The sequence below is a fragment of the Panthera leo genome, chromosome B1 (genome assembly GCF_018350215.1).
Source record: "Panthera leo isolate Ple1 chromosome B1, P.leo_Ple1_pat1.1, whole genome shotgun sequence".
In the NCBI taxonomy this organism is placed as follows: Eukaryota; Metazoa; Chordata; class Mammalia; order Carnivora; family Felidae; genus Panthera; species Panthera leo.
In genome coordinates this window covers 13,205,895-13,232,548 of record NC_056682.1, presented here as the reverse complement: position 1 = coordinate 13,232,548, position 26,654 = coordinate 13,205,895, and positions in this window count along the sequence as shown.

The window sequence follows — 26,654 nt, the reverse complement described above, 5'->3', positions numbered from 1 at the left end:
GCCGGGCAGGCCACAAAGGCCATGGAGCTCCTGACAGGTGTGAACTGCTGGCTAAATCCTCCCGCCTCCTTGCCCCTTGGGTGGGACAACGCAGCACACGGTCTCCTAGAGGGAGAGGTCCACAGCCGGGTTCCGTGCCAGTCACCCCCGGGTACCCACGGTGGTCATGTTAACCTCGTCTTTAATGTGCCTTCTGCTTCTCTTTTTCCCTGGCTCACTTTTCCACCTCCCTCCAAGGGCTTCCTGGGATCGCTTCCCAATTAAGCCACTCAAATCTTGCCTCGGGGATAATTTCTAAGGGAGCCCAAGCCAAAAGATGCCACACAATTTCAAGTACCTACACAGAGTACTTATGCCAACTGGATTCCATCAGCACAGAGGGTCACACATCGCTGGCCCTGCTCGCAGCCAGGCCGCATGGCTTCTGCCTTCCACGACATGAGCCTCCAAATGTCTGAAACCAGTTTCCCCCCAAACCATCTTATTTTCCCACAAGTCACGTCTTCCTTCTTGGCTTAAGGATTTCTGCTCTGGGTCTTGCCCTGGGGAATGGACAAAGGGCCAAGGCAAAATGAGAGGGTTGGCTGGAAAGAGTAAATAACACGAGTGGTGGACATGGGGAAGGAGCACTTATTAATTATTTTAAGAACAACTCTATTTGCCGTTGACGTTAACCGCTGCTCCCTCCGGCAGATATTTATGACCATAATCGCATGCAAATAGCCATGAATTTTTCCAGCTGGGCTGCCTCATGATTTTGGAGGAGGAAGGATACTAGTCTGTGGGGTTTGTTGTTGTTGTTGTTGTTGTTGTTGTTGTTATTTTTCACTCTCTCCTCTTCCTTCCTCCACCGCTGCTTATTTCTTTACTAAATATTTTTTTTGAGTGCCTAGTACATTTCAGGCACCCCACTAGGTGCCAGGGATAAAGTGGCAAACAGAACACACGTAATGCCTATCCTCACGGGGCTTGATTTCTTCTTTCCAATTCCATTCCTTATCTAAAACTATGACCTGTCGTGTTGGATAATAAGCGCTCATTCTCTGACAATCTTTTTCTTGTTTCCTTCCTGAATATCGTTGAAAAATTACCAATCATGAACCTGTAGCATAAACAAATCTTTACCACCCTCCCCAGGCACACACAAATTTAGGCATTTACTGTAGGACGTATCTTTGCAGCTCACACACGCACAAAAATAGTGTTTGTTTTTATTTACTAAAAAATCTTCAAATACATGCCGTAGATCAAACCCAGAATTATTCTTTTGGTCCAAGAGGCGTGCTGGCAAAGCATGGTTTTGAGCTTCCAGCAGCAGACAAGGTCCAGGAACTCTGAGACAAAATGCGTGTGAGAACGACATGAAGGAGAATCCACAGGGCTCTATAACTCTGATTAAGGGGGCCCCTGGAATAACTTTAAAATGTAGACTTTAAAAGATATATCATACGATCACATAAAGGAGGTGGTTATAAATCACCGATGGTGGAAAAATTCTCAAGGAGAGTTCTGAAAACTGCTTGATGTTAAGCAGATGCATTATCTTTTGGATTGAACCATAGGAAGTGAAAGTTTTAAGATGATAGACAAAAGAGTATTTTATTTTTCTTTTATCTTGATGGTTGGGATAAAGTTTCTACCAAAAAGTCTAAGGTCAGCAATGATAAAAAAAAAAAAAAACACACATAATTTTAGGTAGTTTAAAAAGCTTAATTATACTGCTGCATAGCTTTCCAGTAAATACACCATGGAAGTTGACAGTGAGTTCTCATTAATTATAATTCGGTTTTACATATATTAGAAATCTCACATATAGCCATTATTTACATATTTTAACGCTCTTTCTTATTTAAATGACTACTGGTAATTTCATTTTATGAATCAATAAAATCGGAATTTATGCCTACTTAGCTTTTATAATAAGCAAGCATTTGAGATGAAGGTGTTATCTGAAAGCTATCAATTATGGCTCAGAGATTTGCTTTCAAAATTATTCTAAGTGGAACAAATGAGGAGCTGTCTTTGAAAGTGATTTCATTATTAAAATTAGGCACAAAGAAACTCAATACTATTTATTTCTCTAAACCTTGTTTACTTGAATCTTGCTAATAACTAAAGAACACAGCTTAATTTATCTTTAATTTAAATCAGGTAACAAATTAACAAATTAAATACCGAGTTTTCTAATTGTTTTCTGTCAGATGGCATCCAAACTTGCAAAATATTTACCCACCTGGGTGAGATTTCTACATGGTGAGAAATAGACCTTCCACTTGAATGTAATTATGGAAATAATAGCACCTTATTTGGTTTGGCGCTTACCAATTTCTTACGTATTTTAACCCTATAGATCTCGACATGTTCATCGTGAAACGCCGGTAGATTTAATTTAGAAAAAAATGTTACTTTACATTTGAGGCATCCTGAACTCATTCATGTTCGTTTGCACTGAATGTGCTTTGTGTGGGAGACAAAACAGATACTACAATAAATGCTCATGGGATGTGTTGCACATGAACATGTCATACGTCATGACTTGTATGGTGGCAAAAAGCTGCGAAAGACTGATAAAACATATACTTTCATATTTATGGTCGGTATATATCGATATTCTAGTTTTAAGGAGGAAGGCCCAAAAACTCAGAAATATTAAATAACTAGACTCGTGTCACAAGATAGAAGGGGTTCACCTACAACTTTCCAATTAGTTAACTATAAAATCTTTGAAAAAAATCAAAACATTTGCATGAATAGATGAAACATGAATGCCTTTAATCTTTTTAAATAATCAAGTTTCCAACTGATTATCAATAAGCATCAATTTAAAAAAAAATTTTTTTAATGTCTATTTATTATTGAGAGACTGAGAGACACAGAGAGTGAGCAGGGGAGGGGTAGAGAGAGGGGGAGACGTAGAATCCGAGGCAGGCTCCAGGCTCTGAGCTGTCAGCACAGAGCCCGACGCGGGGCTCGAACTCACAAACTGCAAGATCATGACCTGGGACGAAGTCGGTCGCTCAACCGACTGAGCCACCCAGGCGGCCCAACAAGCAACAATTTTAATCAACATTTGTAACATGTTTACCAGTGGAACAATGTGCTTCATTGGATTTTCTGGATCCTATAACTTTCCTTTCCCTGTTTTGAAGCTACAAAATTTATAAGCTAGTATCAAATTTTAAAATGATATATGTGCAAAAAATGTGTGTGTGTGTGTGTGTGTGTGTGTATGCATGAGTTTGTGGTGCGTGCATGTGTAGGTAATGATTCCTTTTTTTTTTTTTTTTTAATTGCAGTAAGAACACTTAACAGGAGATCTCCTCCCTTAACAAAATTTTAGTGCACAATACAGTATTGTTTACCTATAAGCACAGTGTTGTACAGCAGATCTCTAGAACTTATCATCTTACATATCTGAAATTTCATGGCTGTTAGATTGAAAAAAAAATAGTCTGAAGGAGCCACTATGATTACCTGTGGTGGTGTATTGGCCATTTATTATTATCGACCATTCTTCCTTTCATGAAAAAAATTCTGTATTCTCTGTGGTTTTCTTTTTGGTTAATTGCAATATTAACATTCTAGATGCTTTTCATCAATGAGCTTTTTGTTTTATGAGCCAAGACAAAAATGCTTGCTGCAAACCAAAGAAAGGGAAGGAACAGGCTCTATCTTTGCTTCTTGCCATTGGCACAGGAGCCATCACAGATTAGGGGATTCCTAACCCAGAGGTCTCCACCATTCCTCAAGAGCGGATGACCCCCACCTGGAAATAGCCAGTGACAGTGAGTCCCAAATATCAGTTCTGCATGTAGATGTTCTGCCTTAAGGCCCACTAAGGTATGGCTGGATGGGATCTAATGGGGAAGACGAAGCCTGGACCTTGCCAGCCAAGAAGGGGGGTAGAGGTTCTGAACAACTACTTTCACCTCCAGAAGCTGAAAGGACCCCTTAGTCCAGGAAATGTCTCCAGAGAGTATGGCATTAAGAGATCTCAGATCTGGCAAACAGATGTTTCAGGTGAGTGAAGGAGTTTAGTGTTCTCCATCTATCCTTATGGATTAACAGACAGAGGAAGCAAAGTGATCCTCTGATACCCAGAACACCAGGATCTGAAGGAAATCTGCCAGCATGTAGCAAGGCTCAGATCAATGGACTAGAATTAGGAGCAGGACACGAGTCCTTGGAAGGGACTGTGGAGGATCAGGTATAGTCCCTGCCTATGGAGAGGATGAGTTTGGGCTTTATAGCAAGGCAAAAGCCCAGTGATGTCAAGTGAAGCACTTGGGACTAGGGCAGGCTAGCAAACTGGCCAAATTTTGGAGGCCTCAGTCAGGATTTGAGCCTCCAGATTTAACTGAGTGTCCCCAGACTTGTCAGAGGCTCTGAGTAGGAAAGCTCTTACCTCACCTTATTTACCGAGCAACAGTTAAAAATCTCTTGGGTTTGGGGCACCCAGGTGGCTCAGTCGGTTGAGCGTTTGACTCTTGATTTCAGCTCAGGTCATGATCTTGTGGTTCATGAGATCAAGCCCCATGTGGGGCTCTGCGCTGACAGCGTGGAACCTGCTTGGGATCCTCTCACCCTCTCTCTCTGCCCCTCTTCTGCTCGCTCGTGCTCTCTCTCTCTCTCAAAATAAATAAACATTAAAAAAAGTCTCTTAGGTTTGAGTTTGTGCCTCATCACAGGGGAATGTTGTAGAGATTTTAACCTGGCTCTCTTATTCCTCCTAGAAGAAACCGTCAGCATGCAGCAAGGTCCAAGTCAGCAATAAGAAGTGGTCATAGGTAGGCAAATGCCCTCTGTCCCACGGAAAGGGAACGAGGAAAAGTCAGGCCTTGCTGAACAACGAGATTTGCTTCATGGTCAAAGAGACTTAACAGATTTTAAGTTGGTTCTAGAAATTGAACGTTCTCCAAAAAATAACAGTAGGAACTAACACTTACTGAGTCATTTCTTGAGTATCTTCTACATTCTAGGCCCTGCTCTGGGTATGTTGCACACATAACTTACAGCCTCTGCAATAATCCTGAAAAGTAAATACTACTGGGGCACCTGGGTGGCTCAGTCAGTTAAGTGTCCGACTTCGGCCCAGGTCATGATCTCACGGTTCATGAGTTCAAGCCCCGCATCAGACTCTGTGCTGATGGCTCAGAGCCTGGAGCCTGTTTCAGATTCTGTGTCTCCCTCTCTCTCTGACCCTCCCCCGTTCATGCTCTGTCTCTCTCTGTCTCAAAAATAAACGTTAAAAAAAAAATTAAAAAAAAATACTACTATCACAATTGTACAGATGAGGAAACTGCGTGAGGTCACATGACAGCCAGGTGGCGGGCTGGACTAATATTAAAGCCCCATCCTCTCTGTGTCCAGAGCCTGTCCATCTGTTATGCTGTTTCTATGATCTCCAATGAGACTGCAAAATTGAAGAAAAGCATGCGATTCACAAATATCCAAATTAACTCTGTAATTGTAGATACAGGATAAGAAAGGAATGGAAGAAAGCCTTTCATACATAGTCCCTGCTACTTAAATAGCTATATTAAAAAATATATATATATTATTAAATATATGTATTATATTTAATAATATACATTATATATGTGTGTGTATATATATATATATATATATATATTTATCCACACACACACACATATATATAGTTAAGAGGTTGGTGTGGCAATGGAATGAGACAGAGAGAGGGAGAGAGAGAGAAAGAGAGAGAGAGAGATTGATTCAGTCTTCACAAGGAGTCCCACAAGGTCCAAAGAAACAATATTGTTTTCCTCAAAAGCTCTAATAGGTGGCACAGGTGGGTCAAAAAAGAGCCTTCATCCGGCAAGTAAAGATAATGTTTTGCTACTTTTGTGTTTAGTGCCCCAGTAGAGCCGGAAGTCAATTTACCAGCTATTGTGGAAAGGGCCTCACCCATTTAAGAGATGGACTTTTTATTCTCTCAGAGATTAGGTTGGTGTTAGTCCACAGTGCCTTCAAATTATATCTGAAACAAGCTTTTATTTCATTCTCTAAGCCTTTACTAATTCTTTGCCAGAACCTTACATTTGCCCTTGGGTCTTCTGGGAGATAAGCTTATTTCAGCTACATTTTATCCTTCTGGATCAGCTTGATTTGGAGAAGACAGAAAACACCAAGTAAAATCTCGAATGCATTTTTTCAGCCTTCTGCCTGCTTGACTTTTATATAAACTGAGAAGTAGGCTCAACGTTAGCAGTGGCCTTCTGAGGTAATCTAACAGAGAAAATCTGAGGAGAGCGCAGAGAATGACTTCCTAGTAGCAAGTAAGGTAAAGAAAAATACTCCGCCATATTGCCCTTCACCAAATGGCTAGAGGACAGGCTCATGACTGAGCATGATTTGTTTTCATCGCCACCTTCCAAAATTGAAGGACACAGAGATCATTTTGATGTATGTTGAAGAGATCTCCATACTAACACAGTCTCCTCAACACCTGCCCTCAACCCTTCTGAGGTTGTGTGCCACGACACCTCGCCGGCTCTGTGACTTCGTTTGATGGTAAAAATAACTGCAGCCTTTGTTATTTTTGGAAAGAGTGACACGGCTGCTGGTTTCCAGTCAAATTGATATGCAGGCATTTTAATGAATTGATAGATAACGACAGGGTCCCAAAGTCACTATTTTGTAACTCCTAACGGAATAACGGATCCAGGCAATGATCATCCAAGGATACTAGGACCTCTGGGTGAAAGGACAAGGGTGGCTATGATGGATGGATGAGGCAGAGAACACCCGAGTCCACGGATCAGCCCCAGCATCCCTCTAAGTGAGCCCACCTGTATAGAGTTTCTTGCCTTTGAAAAAAAGTGCTCAGTTGGTTAAGCATCTGACTTCGGATCAGGTCATGATTTCACAGCTCATGAGTTCGAGTCCTGTATCAGGCTCTGTGCTGACAGCTCGGAGCCTGGAGCCTGCTTTGGGTTCTGTGTCTCCTTCTCTCTCTCTCTCTCTCTCTCTCTCTCTCTCTCTAAGTCTTGAATTTCATCAACAAATAAATGGTATTAAAAAGGAAGGAAATTATTATAGAATACAAAAGACAGGATGAAAACAAAATGCACGGCATGATGCTTGTTTGGATTCTGATTTAAACAAGCCGTAGAGATGTGTTTTGAGACAATCAGAGAAATTTCCATACGGACAGAACGTTACTGGTATTAGGCTGTTGTCTTGTGTAAGGTGTGATAATGGCATGGTGGTATTCCAAAAACAAGCAAGGTTATAATTAAATGTCCTTATCGATACTTTAAAGTATTTGTGAATGAAATGATTTGCGTTAACGTGTTCTTCGGCAATAAAAACATAATAAATAAATAATGTGGATGTAATCAATGAAACGGGGCTGGCAAAATATACTCTCTACTTTCATATATACTTGAGAATGTCCATAATAGAAGCTAAAATGTTCAGGGCTTTTACCGTCTTATTCAAAATACTCTCCTAAAAGCAGTCCGGTGGGCTCTTATCCATAACGAGAAGCAGGGAGAGGAGGGAACCAGTGTTCAGAATGTGACTGACCGATTTATTTATTTATTTATTTATTTGTGCATTCATTTATTCATTTATTTAGAGAGAAAGCATAAGCAGGGGAGGGGCAGAGAGAGAGGGAGAGAGAGAGAATCCCAAGCAGGCTCCTTACTGTCAGTGCAGAGCGCAGTGTGGGACTTGAACTCAGGAACTGTGAGATCATGATCTGAGCCAAAACCAAGAGTCAGAAGCTTAACCAACTGAGCCACCCAGGCACCCCCACCTTTTTTTTTTTTTAAAGTAAGCAGTTAGCATTTCCCTTTTTCCTCCAACTGTAAGCACAGTTTATGGCCTGTTGACCTCTCTAAATCAATTCATTTTCACAGTTTTGTAATCAAATCTTCACAACGGCAAACCTGCATCAGGAAATATGCAAAACATTTAACAGAAAAATGTAAGATTTTTAAGTTTGAGGATTTTATTTTTGAACTTTCATGTTCTGACTGTAACTCCCCTAAGAGCCGCTATTCATACGTTTCATTGGCTTAGAGCCTTCACATGGTCAAGAAAAAGCCTCAAGGTCATTGATACAGATACTGTATTGAACTTTTTTCATGACGGGGGGGGTTCTTGCTTTCCCAAGAGAGAATCCTGAAAGCCAGCAAATCCATGCAAATCTTATTCTACAATCTCTTTCCCTTTCTGTTTTAATTTTCATGTTTGTTTTTTGCAATGCTTGCCCCTGTATCTATGTTTACTCTCTCACCTGTGGCAAATGCATGTTTTATAGCTGAGTTCCTGCTGGTACTTGCCCTATGTTGACAATATTCAGCCGTGCGTACAGCACATGAATAACATCACATAGATGTGCAGAAGAAAATAACTCTATCAACGTATTCATAATTTGATATCCGAATGGCTATTGTTTTCTAGCAACATTAAGAAACTTAAAAGCGTGCTGAGGGACAATGACAGGAGAAGCGGAACCGAGTTGAGATTGCTGGGCTGGGAGAAGGCAATGCCAGGGTACAGAAACATGAATGACAAAAGAAAACGCAGCAAGACTTTGCTTCAAACAATGTGTATGAAAAGCTCACTCAAGCTCGAGCCATCTGACACAGACAAACAAAAGTAGCTGCCATGAGATGGATAGAGTTGCTTACTGGAGACTGAAGTTCTGAGAGCTTTGGAAATTATCCCGCATCTTTCTGACACCCTACATCCATATCTTAGTTTGTTGGTTGGACCAGCCATTTCCTGAGACACTTGCCTGGGTGCTATCGGAGCAAATGCTTCTGTGGCCACCCCCTCAGGCAAGAGATACTTCTATTTTCTGAAACCATCCGGTCAGAGGCCCTGATCAGTCTATTCTGCAACCGCCCCCCCCCCCAACCAAGGTATTTATCTTGCCCTTTAATCTTTGCAGGCTTTTTAGGAGAGACCTCATAAAATCAAAAGGTCATTGCTTTAATCTGAATCAATTCAATAGAAAATTTCAAAAGAGGTCAGCTTTTCTCTGGCTTTCTTGGATTTAGTGTCCTTTCCTCAAATTGAGTATAAAACACCCCATAAAACATAACAGAAGAGAGAGTTGGGCACTTAGCCTTGACCCACATCTTTTAGGGGTCATCTTCCTGGTGTTACCTATCGAAAATTAATTACTCATAACATGTAGAACTCTTTATAAATTCCGTGTGAATACCTAAAGTGATCATTTTTCTTTGCACCTGCTTAGACAACAAGCATCCGTTAAGTTTTAATTACCTCTTCTCATGAGCCTTTCATCTTTGTGTGCCATCCACTGCCAGAGGCCTTTGAAGATGGAGATTTGGATTTCATATATGCATTTCACTGAAGGACTTACTTCAGGCCGTACAAGTTCAGGGCTTGTAGACTGAAGCTAGGAGGCCAACACATCCCCCAAATTCCACTTCTCTCTGAATTGAAACTACTATATTTTCTTAGGGAATCGGGGACAAATTTGGCCTGCAGTATCTATATCCCTTCTAGAATGGAAACCTTATGATGAGATCAAAGTTTAAAAGCGGCTTACTTTGTTCTTCTGGGCAAATTGGGCTTTGAAATTTAACAGAAAGAAATATTGCTGTGAGCAGGGACTGGCTCTCAAGAATTATATAACAGAATAAAAGGGAGAGAAAGAAGGTGGGTGGGTACAAAATCTAGAAAACAGAAATACGCAATCAGAATCTTCTCTCTATTCAAGTAGTCATTGATTTATTTTAATATGTTACTTGTCTTATTGAAATATAGCATCGTTTGGAATTTTATTTGTTTATAGCTACTGAAGGATTGGGCTCCCCATCTGCCTGAGACGGCTCTTCACAAGTGGTATGACCAAATCTAATTATTCCTCTTGCTACAGCGGTAATATGTTGTATCTTCAGAAGAAATCGATTCTAAAATGTATTCAAAGAAACCAGCTCACCATCCACGTCAAAGCATTCAATAAAATAAACTTTGCTGTCTGGAAAAGTCTTGAGATACATTAAAAATCAAGGGTTGGGATAAAAGGGCAGAACTGTTCTCCTTTGAGTGGCCGTGACAACTCAATATCAAAGAAAATCGCTAGTCACTCAGTAGACACATGTACGTGCACTTAAAAAAAACCTTCACGTACCATTTATTTAGTTTTATTTCATTTCCTTTAGTCCATGTGTCGATAAGGAAATTGGTATTTGAGTGCTGGCATTTGAATTTTGAGATGCTAAAAACCTGGCAAGAACAAAGTACCTCTTATTTTAAGCACCACTCAAGTGTCTCATATACAGTTAGCTGTGACAGTAAGCTTTCCTTTGGAGGACGAGAGCAAGCCACTAATTTGTGTGTGTGTGTGCACGCACGCGCGTGCACGCGCATGTGTCAAGGCGATCGTCGTGCCAAATAATTTAGGCCGGTTTGTTTCATCACACGTGAGATAATGGACTCGTAAGCTGTACAGCTGGATACTGTTTGGCGTCGACACAACTTGTTTAATCAAAACCAAATTCCTGTCCTTAATCCATTCAGCTGGGAGGCAAACTTTCCTGCGTGATCTCTACTACAAGCAACAGAGAAAATACCCAAACTGCTACCCGCCACAGACTGACCCCTTGATTGCAGGAAACAGGTAAGACAGATGCTAAGTCACGCTACCAAAAGCAGAGGCATCGGATCTGCTTACCCATCTCACAAGTACTTTCCTCAACTATTTGCCGTTAATAAAATTCTGGAATTTGGATTTTGGCTGACATTTTCAAACTTCATTTATATGATAAAAACGATTTGGATGCATTAAGATTAGGGTGGAAGAGGCAATTAGAATAACTTTAAATACAGTATGAGTATTTTATTTTCGGTGCCTTGCCTACGTCTGATTTATGTTAGTTACTTCGTTATATGTACACACTACCTCAGTGTAGTGGAACCCATCTCTAAACAGTCTTTTTCAAAGTGATAACACAGTTACTGTAATAATCATAATTTAACCATGTCAAGTAGACTAGTGTCTCTTTCCTCCTTTAGTCCTTCGATCTTTTTTTCTCTCTCACTTCTTCCCACTCCCCACCCCTCCAACCTGTCCCCGGTTTTGGTTTAATATTTTCACTGACACTGAATAAGGATTTTGGCTCAAAATTTTAACTTTATCTTTCCAAGAGCAATGTTAACAGGTCACCACTACAAAAGAAAAATGAAATTTACCAGCAGGTGGCTAAGAGTAGAATAAGCAAGATTTTTATTCTTTCGAAAGCAATTTTCTGGAAGTTGTATGAACCAACCTTTTGAAATATCCCAAATAATAGATTTTATAGAAAATCCTATAGAGACAATATACTTTTACTGTTCAAATATCTAGAAGAAATACTCTTAAAGATGTATTTGAAAATCATGTTTGGCAACTTGAAAAATAAGTTTTATTTTTTCAGCACCCAAATTTCTGAGTGCAATGATCCAAAGTCATTTTAAATGCTAGAATAATAAAATGCACTGTGTAAATCAACTGAAAATAGTTACAGATTCCCACCGAAGTCTGACTTGTATACGTGGTGCTTTTACCTTTTTTTTCTTTTATTTTGTTCAGTGCCAGCAGAGAAGTGAGGATACAAGTTGATAGCAGGCATCAGGCAGTTTTAAGCAATGTGCACAGTGGTTCCAATTATTTTAAGGTAGTATGTGCCCATGGATAATTGCTTACACATTTACTTACTCCTAATTTGGGCCTCACTATTCCTAAGTAGCTTCATCATACCCTCTCTGAGCAGGCCCTTTGCACCCCTGGGCTAAATCAGACGTCCAAAGTCATCTATTCACTGGTGCAGTGTTACCATTAGCAATCTGCAAGGGCTGTCACAGAGCTCTGTGATCAGCAGGTGGCATTCTGCATGACCAGGGTTGCTGGAGAGATAACGCAAAAATAATCTTCCGGGAGAACTAAAAGAAAATATGTAATGAAATCAGTACTCTAAAAAAAAAATACATGTTCAAGTCAGCTTAAAAGCCCATGTATTATACTTCTGTTCCAAAAAAGTATATATAATCATTTTATGAGCAGTTGATGACCTGAAAGCAAGCCTGTCTATTACAGTTATAGCATACACAGAATTATAGATGTTGGGACATTTCTCCATTGTTCTACCCGGAGAGTATCAACCCTCTTTATTTAAAGGCCAGTATATCCCCAGGCAAATTGAGTTTCCCTGCTCAGTTGATTCAGAGCTGATTTCAAGCAAATGCTGCCAACTGTGTCAAAATGCATCCTGATTTTGTGATATACATAGTTTTCTAAAGGACGAAGTGAGATCGCCAGTCTCAATCCATTTGTGACTTGACTTAGATTTAAAGTTGCCCTCAAGAAATAGCTAGCTGGTATATAAGTGTCCCGAAATATTTTACATTGAGATAACTTTCTCCTTATCCTTCAGTTTTCTGATCATGAGTCACTAAAATTATCTTACAAATTGAAAAAATTCTGTGATTGAGAGAATTCATTTTATTAGTATAGGGCAAAACAGCCTACTTATAATCAACAACACTATTGAGAAAGCTGTTCTTTCTGACATTTTGAATAGCTCTCCCTACATTAACGCTATAATAGACAGAAAGAGTATGAAGTACAAGAATATACACAAATTGCATTATAATTCCTATTTTTCTTTAAAAAAGATGTCAAAGATAAATCTAAATGTGGTTTAAGTATACACTTTGTTTCGAATGTTTAGGAAATGATGCCTAACACAGAAAAAATAAAGCCATTAATTTTCCATTTGCATTACTTGCCCTTGAACTTTATTTGACATTTCTCATTTGCTTTTGCAATATAAAGTCCAAGATTCCAGTTTGAAGAATGCAAGTGCTAGGTTTTGTGGGTTTTTTTTTGTTTTTTTGGGTTTTTTTTTTTTTTTTTTTGCATTTTTAGGGGATAGGCATTCATTTTCCTTAGTTTCCATTCTATATGGACATTTTAAGTACCAATTTAAGTTGTATGTGGCTCACATCTATTACCTATCCAAATTCCATATAAGTCTACTTCTGAAGGCTTCTAAAAACTTCTATTTGGACTATTTCACATGAGAATATATCACCAACAATGTAAAGTTTGTACTCTGAATTAATTTTGTTTCTTTCAACTTTTTACTGGAATATAATTCCTCCCATCCCTACATAGAAAGAGAGAAAGATGGGGCACCTGGGCGGTTCAGTCGGTTAAGTGTCCAACTTTGGCTCAGGTCATGATCTCATGGTTCATGGGTTTGAGCCCCACACCAGGCTCTGTGCTGTCAGCTCAGAGCCGGGAGCCTGCTTTGGATTCTGTGTGCCCCCCACCCCCCGCTCCTTCCCGACGCATGCTCTGTCTTTCTCTCTCTCAAAAATAAACATTAAAAAAAATTTTTTTTTAAAAAGAAAGAGAGAGAAAAAAAATAAAAGGCAAGTGTGGGATGCTCATATGCAGGTAATGTATTAACGAACCTGGATACCCTTTGTTGCTTTAATGGAATCTTGGATTTATTAAATTCACTAATGATTTCAATTTAAGCATATCATCTTATTCCCTGCTCTCTCCCTCCCAGCTCCCTCTCTTATTCTCTCCTCCCTTTCCTTCTTTCTCGAAACATCCTGAACAGTTCCTGTTGTAACAGGGACTGTCTCAGACGCTAGAACCACGGGGTTCTCAAAACAGAGGCTGCCCACACCTTCAGGGATCTAGTCTTTCAGTGCGAGAGACGGACAGTCCATAGATACCATAGAGTCCTACAATGACAAAGTGGGGAAGGAGTCAAAACAAAATCACTTTCTCCAGGAGTGAGAAACCAGGACATCCAGTTGAGATGAAGAGTTGAGGAAAGGCTCCTTTGAGGAAGGATGTCTGACTGTCATGCATTATTACCAAATCATAATAACAACATCGTGCAGGATTATATGCTCTGTTCTGAAGTTAAAACTCGTAATAGTCAAAAAGCAGAATAAAACAAACAAACAAACAAACAAACATGCCAAGCTCTGATTCTCTGATTCTGATCCTCAAGGATCTTTATGATTATACTTGGGTAGTACAATCTTGTTAAGGAATTAGTGCATTGTTTCTATACGCAGAGTTTTTCTAAACACCTTCATATAAATATTCTCCTACTTAATTGTACGTTAAACCTGTGCACTGAGGAGGTAACGAGTAGTCTTTGGTCTAATAAATATTGATTTTCTACTCTGTGTCATAACATGTATTCTGCTAGATTGTGGGACTAAGATATTTGAAGGACAGTCTGTTGCTGGCTTCTATACTGTGTCATCTAGTAGGTACCCAAGGTGGGGAGGGATATTCTGTGAACCAGATTGCCTCTTGAGAATAAGCTTGCAGTGCTTTACAACACTTGGGAAGGCCACGCGTTCCTGGCCTAAGGTCAGGAGAGACGTCCTGTGAGGCAGTGACCAGAGGATTCATTCTACAGGAGCAGAAACTGAAGGCCACGAATGTGAGAGCACTTGCCCACCTTCAAACATCTCAATAATTTTACAAAATTATTTAAAAATTATATCTGAGGCAGAAGGAAACCAGTATTATTTCCTCTGATCAATACAGTGTGATTGACGTAGTTAATCTAAGCTTAATTTAGGATGGCATTTATGTTCGATTTATGTAGGTTTACAAACTATAAGGCAACTAGAAAGGGGAATTCTTACTGTGTGATGATAGAGTCCTAAAGGCAAAAATAAACATGAACAGAAAGACCTGTAAACATAATATCTGGCTTTGAACATTTTTGCACCCCAACTTCTCTGCAGGAGGACTTAATGATCCCTGCAAGCTACCTATATTAGGGAAGATGGAATCAGGGCAGGAAGGAGTTTGTGCCCATATTCAGGAGCGAAGGAAGATAACTTTCACTTCAAAATTCATATTTTAGCTCAAATCTTGAGGTATAACTTATCTTCTCTAACAAAACAAAAGAAAGCCAGAAATGTGCCAAGGACCTTAGCTCAATGGAGCTTTCTAGTGAGTTTAAACATAGAGAATTAATTTCTTCTAAAGGACTTCATAATATGATAGGAAAAATGATCTGAGATCATTAGGAGGAAATGGCATTTCAATCCTAGAAGGAAAACACCTTATCAGAGATCCAGAAATTCAGCACAATCTTATCTTGAGTTAGAATCCCAGTTGGGGTTGGCATTAAAACGGCAATGATTAGTGCACTGAGCCACGAGGCTGACTTCGTCGATCATTCTCCATCAGAACCCACATTTTTAAATAACACTACACCAGTGGACCCAAATTCCATGGTTTCTCGGAGACCAATTTTTACTGTCAGATGTTAGTAAACTAGTGTCAGCATAGTTGGATGATTTAGATGTGCCTGGATTGTTAGGATGTTCAGGGTGGTTCATCCCCATTGTAAATGACAGTAGTTCACAGCCATGATAAATGCGTCCCGTCTGCTGATATACTGGCACATTTAAATTATGTTGCATTACTATTCTGTCTCTTTAAACAAGAAGGAAATTAAGCTTCAAGTTTAATTAAACATTATTTTAAAAATTGGGTTTTGGTATATAAAATTCACCCTGTGATTCTTCCAAGTTCTTTCCTCGAGAAAATAGATTGCACGTTTCATTGGGATTTGACCTTAATTAATCCTGTACTTTGTGATCCACCCCCTCGCTGAAATAGTCTTATCAAAAGGAATGCAAGCTATGGGCTAAGATAACAATCGGTCATTAACTTCTGTGTGTAATGCTGGCTGTGGTCCACGGCCAAGGAATTCAAACCCCATTGTACACAGTAATGTCCAGGGCTTAGTGCTCTATGGCCGAGAGACAAAATAAACTATGCAGAACAACATCTTTACACAGTCGACGTGGACGTACACTAGAGCAAACGGTCTGAAACACTCATAATGCCGCATGAGCGTCGGCGACCGGCCCTGCCATGTCGGATCTCAGCGGAGGCAGGTCATTCCATCAATGCCAGCCGAAGTAAATAGCAAAAATGTTACTTTCCAAATACCATTATTTTCGTAAGAATGCTTTACGCTATCACGTAACATGTAAAAGAGACTGACTAGTTCTTTCTGCTGTTTTCAGCTATTACCCTAGAGCAGCAGTGTTTCTTATGTGCTTTGACTACTTTCTAAATAAGAGAAGGATTTGAATTAATACATAGTGTGTGGCCTGTTGACCGGGAATATATGTAGTCCAGGTAAATATCACACACGTGCAAATGCCTGTAGCATCTGAACTCTATCATACAGTGTAGTTTTGCTTTTATTTTTGTTTTCCCTCGGCCAAGAGATTCAGTACCACAACAAGCGTTTAACTTTGGGAATCTGGGGAATGCCACATGACGATTTCGTTGCATTTGTGCAGTCAACCGAAGAAACATCCCATAAGACTCTAGCATGGTGATGATGATCCTACATGTTTTTGGACCCTTTTCAGATTCCAGATGACTTTGCTGATTTTCTAATACTTTCCATTGATCTGCTCTTTATTGGATACCTACTGTGTGCTGAGCTGTCTTCTAGAGACTTGGAATATAGATGAACCAAACGGAAAATGAAACAAAACATTTGCCCTCATGGAAATTACATCACAGAGGGATACATACACCATGAGAGACAGGCATACAACCTTCGTCAATCATGGGTGTCCAGTGGAAACTGAGGAAACTTACAAGATAGTACGATAATATAAATTGTTGCTCTTATCTTTGAGTCATCAGGAGATACTGATGCTTGACATATAACCCCACCTTGTTGTTAGATCCTTTCATTCTGGGTTCCATGGAAATTGTTTTAGCCTACACCATTGCAGTTGTCTCCTGATTAGGTGCCTCCTAATTCTTTCTTGACTTAAACTCACTCTAACAATCAAGTTAACTGAAGAGTTAATTATTCAGTGGTGACTGTGCACAACATGGCTCTGAATTGATCTTCTTTTTTTGTGTGTGTTCGTTTATTTATTTTGACAGAGAAAGTGTGTGTGCGTGTGTGTGTGTGGGGGGGGGGGGGAGGGGCAGAGAGAGAGAGGGAGAGAGAGAATCCCAAGCAGGCTCCATACTGTCAGTGCAGAGTCCAATGCAGGGCTTGATCCCATGAACCATGAGATCTTGACCTGAGCCGAAATCAAGAGTCAGAAACTCAAATGACCTGGCCACCCAGGTGCCCTTTAATCTTATTAAAACACCCTTTCTATCATGGTAACCCTTAGGTAAGTGGTCCTCACTGCCTAGGAATTCAAACGCATCTGCTAACTCTAGTATTCATGCCCCTTCCTAACTGTATTCATGTGGTCTTTTCAAACCCTTATCCTTGCACCATGTTGTTGATTACAGCAAGAGTGTCCTTTATGTCATTATCTCCTTTCCCCACGCTTCCTCCCACCTCTATGAATTCTAGCACAGAAGTTCTTGCATGCTGATTAGAGGATCTCAGGTCTTTGCACTTGCTATCCTTCTGCTGGGGACACTCTGCCAGATATTTTCTCATTCTCTCTTTTCAAGTGTGGGCCCAGATGTCACTTGTTCAGAGAGGCCTGGGTCTCAGGCTTCCATCAATTTAATTAGCTACCATCTCTGTGATATGGAAGGACAAAGAAGGAGGTGAGAAGGGAAATCAGAAATGTTTGCCAAGAAACTAAATTCTTCCTTCTCCCCCTCAGTGGGATAATCAGCGGACACTTCCTTGTCTGGAAATGTGAGTAATAAGAATCCCTCCAAATCTTGTATTTATTAATGACCTAGGACAAGAAAACTGTGACTTTTGAGTTTGGCCTACTCAAAATCTGTGAGGCAAATTTCTCAGTTGATGGTTAAGGAGATTTAAAAACTCTCATCGAGTTTTTATCTGTAATGTTTAAACTAAAAATACCAACCTAAGAAATAGAGCTATACACACATGGTCAACTGATTTTTGACAAAGGTATGAAAATAATCAAGGGGAAAGAATACTTTTTCAATAGGGTGCTAGAAAACCTGTGTACCTTTATGGGAAACATATATTTATTGACCATGAATGATAAATAAAAATGAACCTAAAACAGAGTATGGAAATAAATATAAAAAATCAAATCATAAGACTTCTGGAAGGAAACATAGAAAGTGTTCACAACTGTTTCATAGGTAAATATTTCTTAGGACATACAAAGAAAAAAACCATAAAAGAAAAGAAACTGGACTTTGTCAAAGTTAACATTCATCAGAATTAATCATTAGGAAAATGAAATGTTAAGCCATTAACCAAGGAGGAGCATTCAGCAGAATATACAACAAATGTTTTTAACTTACTAATAAAAGGCAAACAATTTTAAAAAGGGCAAAAGATGTAAAGAGACACTTGCCAATAAAGGCATACAAAGAGCCAAAAAACACATGAAAAAAAACCCTCAATATCATTAGGCATCAGAGAAAAGCAAGTCAAAGCCATAATGAAATATTGCAGAATCATTAGAATGGCAGAAATTAATAAGAAATACCAAATACCCAAGACAAAAACTATAGGATCTCACTTAGATGTGGAATATAAAACAAACAATAAGCTCACAGATACAGAAGAGATTTGCGGCTGCCAGCAGGGGGGCTAGGGGGTGGGCAAAATGGGGTGGAGTCAAAAGTACAAACTTCTGGTTACAACCTAAGTAATTCACGGAGATGTACATCATGGCAACTATCGTTAATAACACTGCATTGCATATTTGAATACAAGGTTTCGTCACAAGAAACAAACATTCTGTAAGTATGATGGACATTATCTACACCTACTGTGGTGACCATTTTGCAATATATCCAAATGCTGAAAAATTATGTTGCATACTTGAAACTAACATAATGTTGTATACCTATTGTACCTTTAAAAAAAAAAAAAAAAAAAAAGAACTTACAAAAAGAAAAACTAACCAGACCAAGTGTTGGTGAGTTTGTGAAACAGCTGGGTTTCTCACAGAATTCTGGTAGGAAAGCAAAATGGTACAACTACTTCAGAAAACAGTTTTCTAGTTTCTTATAAAATTGACATATACTGGGGCACCTGGGTGGCTCGGTCGGGTAAGTGTCTGAATCGCAGTTTTGGCTCAGGTCATGATCTCATGGTTTCATGTGTTCAAGCCTTCACCGGGCTCTGTGTTGGCAGTGTGGAGCCTAATCGGGATTCTCTCTCTCTCTCTCCCCCTCTCTTTCTATCCCTTCCCTGCTCACACTGCCTTTGTCTCTCTCCAAATAAAGAAAGTTAAAAAAAAATTTTCAATTGACATATACTTACTATATGACTCAATAATTCTACTTCTAGGGATTTACCAAAGGTAAATGAAAACATAGGTCCTTGCACAGACTTCTACACAAATGATCATCGCAACTCTGTTTACAACAGTTTCAACTGGAAACAACTATCCATCAACAAGTAAAAGGATAAACAAATTATGTCATATGTATTCAGTGGCCTAACACTCAGCAATAAAAAGGAATGAGACATTGACATGCAACTCGATGCATACAAAAGTATATATACAGTACAAGTCCATTCTAATGATATTCTAAAAAAGGCCCATCCATTTTGACAGAAGGCAAATCAAAGGCTGCAAAGAGAGAAGAGTAGAATTTACTAGGAAGGATTAAAAAAACAAAGCAAAACTGGGGGGAGGATGAAAATATGCTATACTTTGATTGTGGTAGTGGTTACACGATGTACAAACGTGTCAAATTTCATTGGAATGTACACTTAAATGAGTACATTTTACTGTATGTAAATTATACCTCAATACAGTTGAATAAAACATTTTCAAATACAACCTGAGTCTATGTTGACATTCACGCTTTACAAAACTCCTTCACGTACATTATATTCCACCTTAAGCATGTAGAGCTAAGTATAAGTAGGTACTGTGTTGTTGGCATTTTCTCACATCCATCGACCTGGAAGGACAGTCTGGTGACAAGATGATGGTGGTGGGGAAGGTGTGTGTGTGTGTGTTTGTGTGTCCATGTGCATGAATGCTCACATGTGTCTATAAACAAGTGTGGGTATAAAATATCATCCCTCCGTGTTCAGGTGCTCAATTATGGTTCCCTGACTTTCAAAGACGATGATGATGATGATGAACTATCCATTATCCACACATAATGATAAGAGCATCCACCTCATGGGGGTTATACTGAGGATTAAATGTGGGGGCAGGAGGCTCAGTCAGTTAAGCATCCAACCTTTGGTTTCGGCTCAGGTCACGATCTCATGGTTTGTGAGTTCAAGCCCTGCATCAGGCTCTGCGCTGATGGTGCAAAGACTGCTTAGGATTCTCTCTCTCTCCCTTTCTCTCTCTCTGCACCCTCCCCCCTGCTCTCTCTCTCTCTCAATAAATAAATAAGCTTAAAAAAATTAGATAGCCTATATAACATGCTTAGGGCAGTGCCTAGCAAATAGTAAATACAAAACGAGTAGCAACTACCTTCATTAATGCAACGTCACTCATTATACTTCAGAACCTTCATATGTAACATTAAGATAAAAATAAAATCTACCTTTCAATGTCGTTGTGTGAGTCCAATGGGTTCAAAGAAGTTATTCACGTGAAATCTCAAGCATCTGTAGCTCCCATTAGGCCATGGCGAGTAGGACCGTGGAATGTATGTAACTGTGACCCAGGACAGAAAAGCCTTTTCAGGTGGTGGGGAGAGTCTGCAATGCTGAGGAGGTCCCTTCTCCAGCTCAGAGGTCTATGAGTAAGAGCCTTACTATGAGTAAGACATTCCTGCCTGGCTGTTCACTTGGCGCAAGCTCAAATCAGTCCCAGACTTGATCTTTCCCTAGGAAAACCTAGGAATTTATATCTTGATCTCCAATATCCTTCACACTGATTGGTGGCTGAGTTGGAGGTAACACCAAGTGGAAACAGCTTAAGTCAAGCCTCAATCTCTTCTTTTTAGTCCTTTGTAAGGTGGCCCAGCTCAAGGCCTAATGTCTTCTTTGTTGGCTTCCTGATCTCTGTGTCCATCATCTTATACCATTTGTCTCCTCATTCCCTGTCTGTGGAGAGCCTACTCTCAGGAAAATGAGAACATAATTTAATTGCTGTTGCTCTGAATTTTCTTTGCTTAATGTGTTGTACAGTAATTCAATTCCCGGCGTCAGATAGGTAGAAGGCTTCCTCAGTCTTTTCATTCACTTAGAGGAGACAGAAGAAACTGAATTGCCAAGTCTACCTCAAAAGGAGCATGGTGAGGCGACCATTTCCAGATAAGGCTCTTATTCATTATACAAAGAAAGCACAACCTCTATGATTTAGAAGAAGAACAAGAAGAAGAAGAAAAGGACCCCAATTTAGAAACACAAAGCAATTCGGTTCTAAATGAAAGGCAACACAAATAGCCTTATAACGACGTAAAAGTATTTCCAAGATCACATCCCTAATTACTTTTATGAGTTTAAAAGCTTGCTTCACTCATGCTAGGCATTGTGACAAGGATGGAAGAAATCATGGTTCTTTATGAAGTCTAATTCTGTGACTAAAATCCCATACAGTACAATACGGTAATAGTGTAGACTTTCACATCAATATTTTTCAAAACAAACAAACAAACAAAAAACAAATCCTACTACACAAGAAGCAAGCAATTAAAAAACCCGGCCACACATAAAGAAAATTTCCCAGGCCTTGAACTCCTTTACTCTAGGTTTAGAGTTTTCTATTAGACTTTTTTTCCCCAAACTATTAAAATCATAATAGGGATCTTCTCTTTTTTTTTTTTTTTTAATTTTTTTAATCTTTATTTATTTTTGAGAGAGAGACCGAGTGTGACCAGGGGAGGAGCAGAAAGAGAGGGAGACACAGAATCCGAAGCAGGCTCCAGGCTCTGAGCTGTCAGCACAGAGCCCGACGCGAGGCTCAAACTCACAAACCGTGAGATCATGACCTGAGCTGAAGTTGGACGCTCAACCGACTGAGCCACCCAGGTGCCACAGATCTTCGCTTCTTTTAGATACTTTCTCTCCATGATTTTCTCCTTTGCTTAATTTCCATTATATATTATTGTCATTAACTTAACAAAAGTACGTAAACGTTTGAGGATAAAAAAAATGTACTTTTAACTATCACAATGAACAAAGTGCACCTAAGTGCGGACAGTTAATAGACAGCTTGTTTAAGCTTAAATGCGGCAGTTTCTGTGCTTAGCAAAGCACAGGGGCACTGGGAACTGTGCAGAAATCAGAAATGCTTTAGGCTGCCACAGTGCTGGAGCACAGATTTCAAATATGGACTTTGTCACTCCTCCTTTATTTTGACTATAGAATGAGCCGCGAGTCTTAATGCCAGCTGACAACTACACGGTACTCACCCACTAAGTCAGACCACTAAGTCTGTCAACATGTCACATACAAAAACTGGTAGGCTGCATAATTCAGGTCTGGAGGCTCTTGTCGTTAGAGCTCCTGTTTCGAGCCCTTGTAATTATGCTATATAAGACAAGGCTCTTACTCAGAACTCCGTGGAGTTCTTTTCTCTCCACGACTCGGACTTTGAGACAGGTTCAGGGTTAACGACCACAACGAAAAAGAGGCTATCATGTGTCTACAAGGTTTTGTTCAACGAACTTGGAATGGAAGAACAAAACTGGTGGCCTTCAAGTAAGATAGTTCACAACAAAAGGCACTGAGGGCAAAAGATATTCTTAAACATCCAATGTTTAAGGAACCATTAAGGAAATCTGGAAACAGTGTTATCCAAATGAGAATATCCAAAGCTGACCTATGGCTCTGTCTTCTTCTACACTCTCTTGATGTGTAATGCGGCGAAATTTTTAGATGTTTAAGAACATGGGTGCACACTCTCTATTAGCACCGGAGAATGAATACCGTGTATTCTCAACCGGCACAACAAGGTTTAACTTCATTCCTTCAAGAAATTTTTGTTGAGTGCCTACTATGTCTTGCACAATGTCCAGGGTTCTGGGTCAATAGCAGACGCCCAAAGTGCCCTCGTGGGGTTTGCGTTCTCCTAGGGGCAGACAGTTGTAGACAGATGCGTTAATAAGCATGTTCTTAATATGGCGATACATCCCATTCCACACAGTAAGACAGAGAAAGGCAGAGGGAGTACAGGAACTAAGGGGGAAGGCTGCTCTTTCACGCAGGATGGTCAGGGGAACAGCACAGAGGAAGGCCTCGAGGCCAGAGATGACCGGCATGCCCACAGAATCCTAAGGGGGCAGTGTGGCTTGAGAGAAGTGACTGGGGATCATTGAAGTGTCTGAGTTCAGGGAGGTTATGGGTGGGGGTCTACCTTGAGGACCACCGCGAAGCGTTCACTCTGAATGAGACAGCCAGCCATTGAAGGGGATAAGTAAAGAATGACAGGCTTTGAGTTTCATAGTAAAAGGGATATTGTGGCCTTTAGGCGGCAGTGTTGAGTAATCCCGATGATGGCTGTTACAATAATCAGGGTGAGACCCATGTTGAGTTGGACCCAGGTGGGAGAGGTGCAGCTGAGGAGAAGTGGTCTGATTTCAGGTTTCTTTTAAGGAAAATAGTAGAATTTGCTGATGGGTTAGATATGGGCAATGTGACAGAGAGAGAAGACAAAGATGACCCCGGGTTTTTGGTTTTATTCATAAGCCGACTCTTCAACAGCAATTGTGTCTTTGGATCCCCCGTCTTCCCCCCTAGAGGCAAGCATGCATAAAAGCTCGATCCAGCCTGAACCCCTTGCAGTTGTTCTATTAGGAAGATGATGGACAGAGTACATCTACTGCCTAGAAATAAATCCAGTTTGTACTTAATTCATTTGAGAAATTGTTCATGAACAGTTACCCTTATATACATTCTGCATGTAATGCTGACAAGTTCAATTTCTGCTTGAGTTAATGGCCACATAAATGTCTTTTACACAAGTTAAGGTTGCTTGGAGGCAGGAAGGATTTCTAATCTCCCCCCCCCCCCCCCCCCCCCCCATGTTTTGCATTGCTAGATAGGATTTCTCAAACTTGCTGTTTAAGGTCTAGCCTGCCCTTCGTACTGGCGGGTAAACCTAATTAACATTAATGAGAGTTCTGTGCACATATTGACAGGATAATAGACCTTTTAGGATGGTTCCTCCCCTCTCCTGCTACCACTCCCCCACTGCATACTAGCTGATTATTTCATTAGGCAGCAATATGAACCCATGCAGGAGAACAGACACTTGGTGGAAATTAAATGGAAAAATCTGCATTCATCCACACTTTCACTTGCATTAGGGTGAGGAGAGTGGGGGGCCGGTGGGGGGAGGTACAACACAGCAACCAGAGAATCTGGTTCTCTTGAGAGGAAGCTTTTATAAAGATAATTTTCCTAAGTCTACTCAGAGTTAGCTGCTTATGTATGGTTGTTTAGCAAAATTGACAGTGACTATTACCTCCAATTCTAATTTTCATTGTGAGCAAATTGGTCGAGAATTGGGGGGAAGATCAGTAAGGCCTGGGTGACTTCTTAGGTTATGCACTTTAAATTAACAGATAGGTGCGATGCATTCTAAATCTATAAAACAACTATGGGAATTATATAGGCATGAAAACTACAGTCTTTAAAAAATTTTTTTTGAATGTTTTCATTGATTTTTGAGAGAGAGAGACAGAGCATGAGTGGGGCAGAGACAGAGGGAGACACAGAATCCAAAACAGGCTCCAGGTTCTGAGCTGTCAGCACAGAGCCCGATGCGGGGCTCGAACTCACGGACCGCGAGATCGTGACCTGAGCCGAAGTCGGACGCTTAACTGACTGAGCCACCCAGTTGCCCCAAGATTTGCTTTTTTAAGATAACCATTTACTAGCTCCCTATATCAGCTGACAAATGTGTGTAAGCATTTCTTTATTCTTATGGCTATGGCTACAAGAAACTGAATTCAGTTTATGCTCACTTATCCTATTAAAATGTTCTGCACGTGATTAATCGAAGCATGATAGTCTCTTTTTTTTACTCTTGTGAATCAAATTTGGCAAATGAAGAACTTCGTATTCTTCTCACCAGTATGGTACATTTTGGAGCATTCATCAAAGCTGGACTAAATTATCATAGGGTTGAAGGTGGGTCAGAGGTACCAGCTGCATTTTTCAAACCTTAGTTACCAAATAAAACTGTGCCTCCCTGAGCAGTTAGGCATTCGGAGAATGAGTGCTCACTTTCCTTTAAGAAGGCTGGCTCAGAAAAGAAGTTGGAAGTGTGAATTTTTTTTTTTCTTTCCAAAACTGGAGAGTTTGTGAATCTTGGGGAAAAAGTGTGACATACTAGAAATATTGAAAGCTGACAGGTTTGTCTGAATCCAAACTTTTCGTCTTTTGGGTGGCATCGGTTAAATCCATCAGTTAAGAGAGCTTGACCCATTTAGCCATGCAACAGCTAAACCCTTAATCCTAACAGATTCATTTTACAGTTCAGATTTCGCCAGTGATACCGCACTAATTCAGATTCAAAGGTCAACATGTTAGAGTGAAAAGGGTTTTTTTCTCCCCCTCCCAAGAACTTTAGAAGCAAAGACTTCCCATCAAAACAGGTGCAAATATCTCTGAAATTTCATTATTTTCTACTCCATTTATTGACTTCATGTTGCCGCAAGTTTATATATACCATTTTCCAAACACACAATGAGGTGTTTAACACGTAAAGTAGAAAATGGTAATACTGCTCAGCATTTTCATTGCTTCAATCTACAATCTTTAAAAATATGAATGAGTTGGGGCACCTGGATGGCCCAGTCGGTTAAGCGGCTGACTTCGGCTCAGGTCATGATCTCATGTCTCGTGGGTTCGAGCCCCTCATCGGGCTGTGTTGACAGCTAAGAGCCTGAAGCCTGCTTCGGAATCTGTGTCTCCCTCTCTCTGTGCCTCCCCCACTCACACTGTCTGTCTGTCTGTCTCTTTCTCTCTCTCTCAAAAACAAATAACATTAAAAAAGTAAAAGTAAATAAAAATATGAATGAATTAATAAAAAAGTGAAAATAAAAGAAACAGATTGTAGAATCACTGGTGCTCACATAGGACTTTGAACCAAAAACACTCATAGAAAATATTTAGTTTGTGGTTGAAAAAGCTTGACTATTAAAACAATAAACATTTGTTCTTTTCTAATGGACTGAAAATTAAAAAAATTTTTTTTAATTTTTTTTTAACGTTTATTTATTTTTGAGATAGAGAGAGAGACAGAGCATGAACGGGGGAGGAGAAGAGAGAGAGGGAGACACAGAATCGGAAGCAGGCTCCAGGCTCTGAGCCATCAGCCCAGAGCCCGACGCGGGGCTCGAACTCACGGACCGCGAGATCGTGACCTGAGCTGAAGTCGGACGCTCAACCGACTGAGCCACCCAGGCGTCCCTAAAAAAAATTTTTTTTAACATTTATTCATTTTTGAGAGACAGAGTGTGAGCAGCGGAGGGGCAGAGAGAGAGGGAGACACAGAATCCGAAGCAGGCTCCAGGCTCTGAGCTGTCAGCACAGAGCCCAACGTGGGGCTGGAGCCCATGAACCATGAGATCATGACCTGAGTCAAAGGAGGTAGGATGCTCAACCAGCTGAGCCACTCAGGCACCCCTGGAATGAATAATGAATATTTTCAATAAAAGACATGTATTCTTTTTTTTTTTTTAAGGAAGAGCAGACCTTGTCTCGAGTGCATATACTTCTCTATGCATATAAATCAATTATTCTAAAAGT